Consider the following 7,834-nt stretch of genomic DNA (forward strand, 5'->3'; position numbering starts at 1 on the left):
GGGCCTGGCGGGCGGGGAGCGGCGGTGGAGGGAGCCGGGCGATGGGAGCAGCGAGTGCGGATGGCTTTGGTTTGGGATTTGAATTATGGAGGTAAAATCCTTCTGTCAAAGCCAGGAGACAGTTGGTCTTAGGTTGACATCCTATCTGTGATCTGATTGGCTCCCCATCTCCTGCTCTTGGCCATTTATAATTGCCTCTGATGTAATGGTACAACAATCCTGATGAGCTCATAAACTTTTACACTCCGGTTTTCTTCCTTTTTTCTTAATTTTATTTTTTCCCCCCTTTTTTTTTTTTTTTTTATAGGAGCAAAGGAGGGGGGGGAAGAGCCCGACTTTTTCTTGGATGTCCGTCCGTGCGTGCGGCGCTGGCCCTGGCCGGCCGCCAAGGCCCTTTTCCAGAGGGACACAACCCGGCGGAGAGGAAATGACAACCGCTAAAGAGTTTTGCACGGGCTAATTCTAAATGGAATTTCTAGGGACAAAAGAAGAAGGGCTTCCTCAACCCACCGGCCCAAACCCAGCGGCCGGAGAGGCGACTCCCTCTCTCTCCTTGCCCGTTCTCCCGGAGACCTCCGGCTGCAGGACGTCGCTCGGGAAGCTCCCCGGCACGGTAAGGGTGGCGGCCGTCCCGTTCTCCCCCCTCCACACACACCCCCCCTCCAACAACACGCCGTTCTCCCGGCTTCCCAGCCCCGTGCCCCGACGGATCCGCTGCGGGTTTTGCGTACGGCAGCCTCCGCCGCGCCGAGCCGCGCCGAGCGGCCGGGGCCGGCCCCGCTCCTCCTTTGTGACGGGGGGGAAGAGCTCCCGTCCGGGCCGCCCTCCGTTCCGCTCCGGGTTTGGCAGGCGGCCGCGGCGCTGGGTAAAATGGCAGTGCTGAGCCTCGTGTCGGAGTGAGCCCCACTCGGCGGACCAGAGTCGGGAGCTGCCGCTCGGCTCAGCCCTAACACCCTCACACCCCAACGTGTGGTGTCCCCCCTTTCTCATCCCCGTGACCTTGGGGCTGGTTGGGGTGGCAGCATCCCCCCCCTTTCCCCCAAACCTCTCCCCAGGGTGTGGGGGACACAAACACTCTGAACCCCTCCAGACAGTCTGTTCTGGTCGCATTGTGCCTGGAACGAAAAAAAAAAATAATAAAGGGGAGGCGATGGGCATTTTGTTTGTACCTTGGGTTTATTTTGCTTGGTGATGTTTTTTAGGCAGCCTGGAAATAAGAGTCTGTGTTGTCGGAACAGTGGCCGGGGCACAATGGGCTTGCTGTTTATTTGGGTTATGTGACTTTCCCTTTGGTATAAATGATTTCTTTGATGGAGCTGGGGATGCGTTTGTTCCTGGCTAATTTTTTTTTTTTTTTTTTTTTTTTCCCCCGAGTTGGGGGCACTTGAGTGAAAACCGAGGAAAGCTAAAGCAACCTTTACTTTTTGTCAGCTCTCCTTCCGACAGGGACAGGGCTGTTGTTCTGCTCTTGGCATTAAGTGAGAAATCGATGTTACCGTGGGAGCAAACTCCCAAACAGGTGGCGATCACACACACATTAACCTGAACCAGAGCAGGAGGCACTTTCTTGGTTATTTTTTTTTTTTTTTTTTTTTGGCCCTTTTCAAAACCCAGGGCTGTTTGGTTTCTTTATTAGACAGAGAATGGTGGGGGGTTTCTGGGGTGTGTTACAGCCTGAAGAAGGAAAAAAAAAAAAGCCCAAACAGCAAATCAGTCAGTCCCAAACTTACGGTTGAAGGAGTGAAAATGGTGAATTATCAATTTATGTTTGATAGAGCTTTAATATAGGACAGGCTTGAGCCTTTGGGTCTTATTTTTGGGGGCACATTTTGATTGGCTTTGAATAATTACTGGTGTGTCACCTTCTTCCCCATCAATAAAGGGACTTGGGGCAGACAGTCGGATGCTCCAAAAAGGAAAGAGTTGTGACACTGTTGAGCCTGACCATTAGGTCACAACTCTTTGCTTTTCAAAGGAGTGCAAATAGGGAAAAAAACCCCCTAGAATAGTGCAAATAGGGAAAAAAAAATAAAACAAGCCTGAGAATTATGTTTATTGTTGTATGTGTAAGAGTTACCTGTTGGTTGGAAAACAGCGTACTCATCAGACATTTTAGGTTATAGGGACAAGAGGTTGCCAGTGTCTGATATTTGGAAAACCTCGATGAAAATCATGTTTAGATGTTGCATCTCTGAGGCCTGTCGCCGCTTCGAGTGGGACTGACAGACTTCCCTTTTCCTTCCCTGTACTTTGCTCTGACTTTGGGGCCGCGGACGGTTGATAGGGCACAGTGTGACACGCGGCCTCCAGAGTTTCCCTTCTCCCTCTTTTCACTCCTTCTCTCGTGCCCATCTGAAAAACCGCTTCATTTTTGTTCCTTGATTATCTGAAGGTGACGTCCCCTTCGGCCTCTCGAATCACTTAATTGTCTTTTCTGTCAGATTGAAGTCGTGCTCTCTAAGAGAGGGAATCTTATCTCTCCTGTGGTCATCAAACTGTCCGGCGGTAACTGGTAGTGAGTGTTCATTACCCTCAACGAGGGTACACTCACATACACTTGCAAAACATTGGGACAAATGGCAAGGAAACAAGGGTGTTTACTCCAATATACTTCCTGTACCCTGAAAAATTTCATTTTAGACAAAACGTGTGCTAAAATACGGTGTCGGATTGAACTTTTCAAGCAGGTGTTTTACTACAGCACGTGTCCGACAAAAGTGTGCTTCTGTCAGGAATTTGTGAAAGAAGCTTATTTTGTCTTGGAAAACGAATTTAATTTGATTCCGTGAGCTGTTGTATTAATAATATCTGAGTAACTGGTCCCATCAACTAGAATTATTAATGAATAGTTGTTTTGAGAATTAGGTGAACTTTAGGTAATACAAATAGTGCATATAAAAAGTAAACCAGCGACTCCCCCATCCCAAAACCCAAACAACTCCCCCAAAATGCTTTCTGTGCCAAGGATTATTGGACTCAAACTGACAACAATTCCTTATTTATTTATTTTCTGCTGGAAAAAGAAAAGAACAGACTTCTTTAGCTTGATGAAAAAAGCTTCCACATGTCATCTCTGCTGCCCACAAGAAACGGTTGATTAATAATAATACTCCAGTTCTAAATTACAGCCTCCTTTTGCTGTGTGCTGGGGTGAAGTTCCCTAGATTGGAAGAATTTAAAGCTTTGTGTCTCCTCTTTGTCTTGTGCAGTGATGAACAGAGTGGGTTCTTATCACCTAACTTCTGAGAGACTCTGGGAGAGGAGGATGTAATTCATCTGACCCAACACTGGCAGGAGAAGCATCTCTTGGTGCAGAAGATGGTGTGGGAAGAGCGTGGGGTTCCTCCGCTCAGGAATCCTTGGGATAGCAAACCCGAGGTTTTGGGGGGACGGGAAGCAGGATGATGAGGAAAAGAGAAGTGGCCTTTAATTCTCCACGCTTTTTAGGATGTATGAGTGATGGCAGAGTTTCATCACGTTGCTCATCAAGAAAGGCAAAGTAATTTCTGGCGTGAAAGTTGTTTGGGTGGAATATTTCCTGTAATAAGAGGAGTGTAGTCACTCGTGCAGGGGCAGACTCTGGTCTGGGGCCCTCACAGACACCAACTGGTCCCAGGACACTGGTGCTGTGAAGGCAGAAGCTCTCTGTGTGTGTTGGGACTGTAATATATAACTTTGTATTTATCTTTTTTTTTTTTTTTTTTTGTTATGACCTTTCTAGCTGGGAAATGGGGGGGGGGATCAACCTTTCTAGCTGGGAAATGCGGAGTGGGATCAAGAGATCGGAATGGCTGTTTTACAGTGTGTGGGATGAGAAATCTGTGTTGTTCTTTTTTTTTTTTCTTTTTTCTGTGGGAATGACTTGGAAGAAACCAGGCCAGAGTTCTTAGTTTTCAATTTTTCCAGCTCTCTCATGTATTTGTTTCCACCCCCCTTTCCCCTCGGAGCGTGTAGCAGTTCTTATTAATACTCTGCTTTCCCAGTGTCTTGGGACTTAAAGGAAACTGCTTAAGAGAAGGGACTTCCCTCCCTTTAATAGACGGGCATTTCTCCTGGTAACACACTTCTGCTACAGCAAACGGTGTCTCCTGTAACAGGAGATGTCTTTGGACTGCATTAAACATTGACGTGCTGGATAAACTCCCCAGAGGTGCTTGGACATCTTCAGACCTCTCTTGTAAGTTCAGTGAAAGCAGTTTAAAAATCGTATGTTAATAAAAAAACACTTTTGGGCCTGTTGCCATACAATAGCTATTTTTTGTTGACTTAGATCTCGACTTCAGTAGCAAGCGAGGCATGAAAAATGTTGTTGAAAATATGTTTTTTAAACTAAATTGGCACCAAATGGCTCTGTGCTGCCAATGAGCTGTGATATCTTGGAATGGGAAACTGAGACCTGGCTCCCGTTGGCTGGTGTCGCGGGGTTTTTCCTTGCTTGGCATTGTAATGGTGGGAGCCCTCCCATCGCTCGCGAGGTGTGGGATGCCCGAGATCTTTCCAACAGAAAGGAGAGTGGTGCATCTTCTTTTTTTTTCTGGGGTAGGGTTTGGCCTCCGAATGAATGGTTTTAGAAAAAGTAGAATAATCGTGCTGGTTTGGTTGTGTTAAGGTCTAGTTAATTCTGGTGTGGATGCTGAAGGTTTTGCTGGCTTCCCTTTTCCAATAGGCTGTGCTAGTCTGAAGTAAACTGGGGCTTGCCTGACTCTCTAAAAATCTCCTGTTTTTTGAAACACCATCTTCCTGATGCTCGGTTTCGAGGTGACTGGTGTTTGCAGGCAGGATATGTGTAGGATACAGGGTGGAAAACCTCAGTCCAGACTCGCAGCTGGAGGTTGTTTTCCCTGCCCTTATCACCACTGGTTATACTGGGAAACCTGGGACAAACCACAGGATTGTCCTGTGGTATTTTTTTCTCTGGGTGGAACAAGGTTAGCAGGGCTTGCCCACCTGCCTTTTACAAAGTATAAATGAAATGCTCTGTCAATCCTTATTTATTATCCGGGCTAGAGGGGGGTTTCTATATGTGGTGCCTCTTGTAATTGTGTGGTGGGTTGCAAGGCAGAAATGTGATTTCTGGGAGGTCTTGTGTTTGATTTTAGGGCCTTTTCTTTTATGGCTGGGGCACTTATGGTTTCCTAAAACCGTCTGTCCAGTTTAATTCCTTTTACTTGCTACAACTTCTGTTTCCTGAAGCGACTGCTCAAGAAACAGGCAAAACCCCTTCCCTGTTCTTAAATAATATTAGAAGCTGGGGTTGGGGGTAACATGGGAATGAAATGTTCTTAGATAGCTGTGTCTTACTGTTCTCCTAAGCTTGGTGTCTTCATAATAATTTGGGTTTTTTTTTCTGTAGTTTTACTTGAGAAAACTGGTCAATGAATACTATGTTACAGAACTCTTACACGAGACCCCATTAAGGGTCTTGCATGAAGACCGTATTAAAAAACCCAGCAGCTTTCCTTGAGAGAGAATCTAATGTCTAAAATTAGGTTAAATAGTGCAGCTGTTCGTTTTATCTGTTACCTCATATGCGACTTTTCCACCATTTTTCTTCCTACTCTTTTCAAAGGAACGCCACCAACTTGGAAATCCAGTTTTTTACCCTATGAATCTGTGATCTCGGTAATTAAAATATTAGAGGAGAAAGATGCCCTTTCCAGTTTTTACTCGGGGTATTTGAAATTCTTTGTCTAGTCAGTTTGATTTCTTTTTTGAATTGCAACTCCTGTGTGATGGATCGCTCTGGGGAAAAGCTCATCAGCATGCCATTGCCCGGTTCCTGCCAAGAATGTTGGAAACTCTCGAGTAGCAGCAGTAGCAAAGCAGAAACCCAAGGCAGGCATGTGTAATTGGGGGGGAAAAAAGGAAAAAAAAGAAAAAAAACCTTGTCTGTATTTAGCATTGCTGTTACAGCTCCTCGCTTTTTCTGGAAGGGTCCTTAAAGCATCAACGAGAATGCAAAATAATATCATCTCCCCTTTTGTTCTGGTGGAAAAAAAATAAAGGAAGTGTTTTTCCTGGGGGGAAAAAAAAATAATAATGTGAGAAGTCCTGCAAAAGTTTTTCTGTCGCGCGCTGATTTCAAGAAGCTCAGCTTTTAATTTATCCGGAGGTTATGCATGTGCAGTGGTAAAACTATCCGAGACGTCTGTTAGCCAAAGCCATAAATCTCCAGCTACCAGTGAATGACAGGAGGGATTGGAGGAAAAAAAGCCGTTTTCTTTGGCACAGACCAAAACTGCCGCGTGTTCTGTCTGGGTCCTGCTGTCCACCTGCTCCTGGGTGACACAGAGGAGCTGATGCTTTTTTTTTTTTTTTTTTTTTTTTTTTTTTTTTATTTCTATACTTGGAAAAAATGTGTACTTTCTGTGGGCTCAGGAAGACCAGGCTGTATTTAGGAATCGATCCCAGTAAAATTCCAGTAATAAATTTCATGTCATCCCTGCTGGATTGAGCCTCCGCTTATCGTTCTTAAGGCTGAAATTTTCTGAGGTTTTGGGGCAGTCTTGTGTTTCCCCTTAGTTCATAGAGGAGGAACGCGAGGTCTTGAGCTCTTCCAGTGAGTGTTTTTCAGCGGAAGCAGCCGAGATGCTGATGTGGGAACTTGCTGAGGTGAGGCACGAGGGCTGGGACAGGGAGGAGAGCAGGATATAGGTCTCCTGAGTCCCATCCTGTGCTGTGAGTGTGAGACCAGCTTTCCTCCCTACTGAGGTTTTAGCTGAATATATCGTTAAGACCCTTTTCATGGAGTTTTATGCTTCAAGGAGCAGCACCCAAGCCTGCCCTGGGAGGCTCGTAGAAGGAAAGAAGCAGGGCTGGAACAGGAGGAGCTGCCTCTCTCAGGACTGAGCTCATGAACATATTTTACCAGTTCCTGAAGTGTCTTAATTAGATGATAATCCTTATTAACGTATGGATGAGGGAGGGGTTCCCATTCCTTACTCCTCTCCTGTGCACCTGCGCTCCCAGAGTTCGGGCTCTGCAGTTCAGTTGTGTAACTTGAGCGTTTTTGAGGGTTTTTTTTTTTGGACTACGTTGAGAAGAGCATTTCCAGGTTTGCTGTGGTGTTCTTTCTGGAGTATTTCTGAGTTTAAGTGACAGCTCAGTAAGTATTTACACAATGTGAGCGTGAGTTTTCTGCGGTGAAATGTAAAGGATGCTACATAATGATAGGTAAACTTAATAAAAGCTACTTCAGGATTTCTCAGCAGATAGGTTTTTTTTTTGTTTTTTGCTTTATATATTCTGAGTAAAATGAGAACTGTAGCTAGAATCTAATTTCTAATCACGTTCTCTTTTATGGGAGAGAAAAGGGACAGAAGTGGGTAGGAGCAAATGGAACGGGGGCTCGGTTCGTTCTGTTGATACAGTAAATTTCTTTATGGGAGGGTGACAGGGTGGAGATAAAGTGTGTGTTTGTTAATTTCTATGAAATTCCCATGAAAAATCAGTTCATGTAAATTAAATTTGAAAAAAAACTGCAATGGAACAGTAGCTATTGGCGTTTCATGGGATAACCAGCACGTCATTATTTCTTGCAGTTATTGAAACTCTTTCAAGGACAAATTCAGTGGCTACTAACTTTTTATTTTCTTTGTTCTCCCCTTTCTTCAACTGAAGTAACTTCTCTTCCTCCTGGATAATTAATGTTATGCCCAAAGTGTCCCAAGAAGCTGTAAGTTAGACATGGGGAGTGGTTTTAGAGAATCTGGGGGGGACCCTGATGCAGCCAGTGTCCCCCCCTGCCTGGCACAGCCTCCCCTGGCTGTGGGCTAGTCCTGTGGGTGCCTTTGGCTGTGGGGTGATCCAGAGGGGACTGAAGAGCACTCTGGTG

Source organism: Calidris pugnax, unplaced genomic scaffold, assembly GCF_001431845.1.
Source record: "Calidris pugnax isolate Ruff unplaced genomic scaffold, ASM143184v1 scaffold162, whole genome shotgun sequence".
In the NCBI taxonomy this organism is placed as follows: Eukaryota; Metazoa; Chordata; class Aves; order Charadriiformes; family Scolopacidae; genus Calidris; species Calidris pugnax.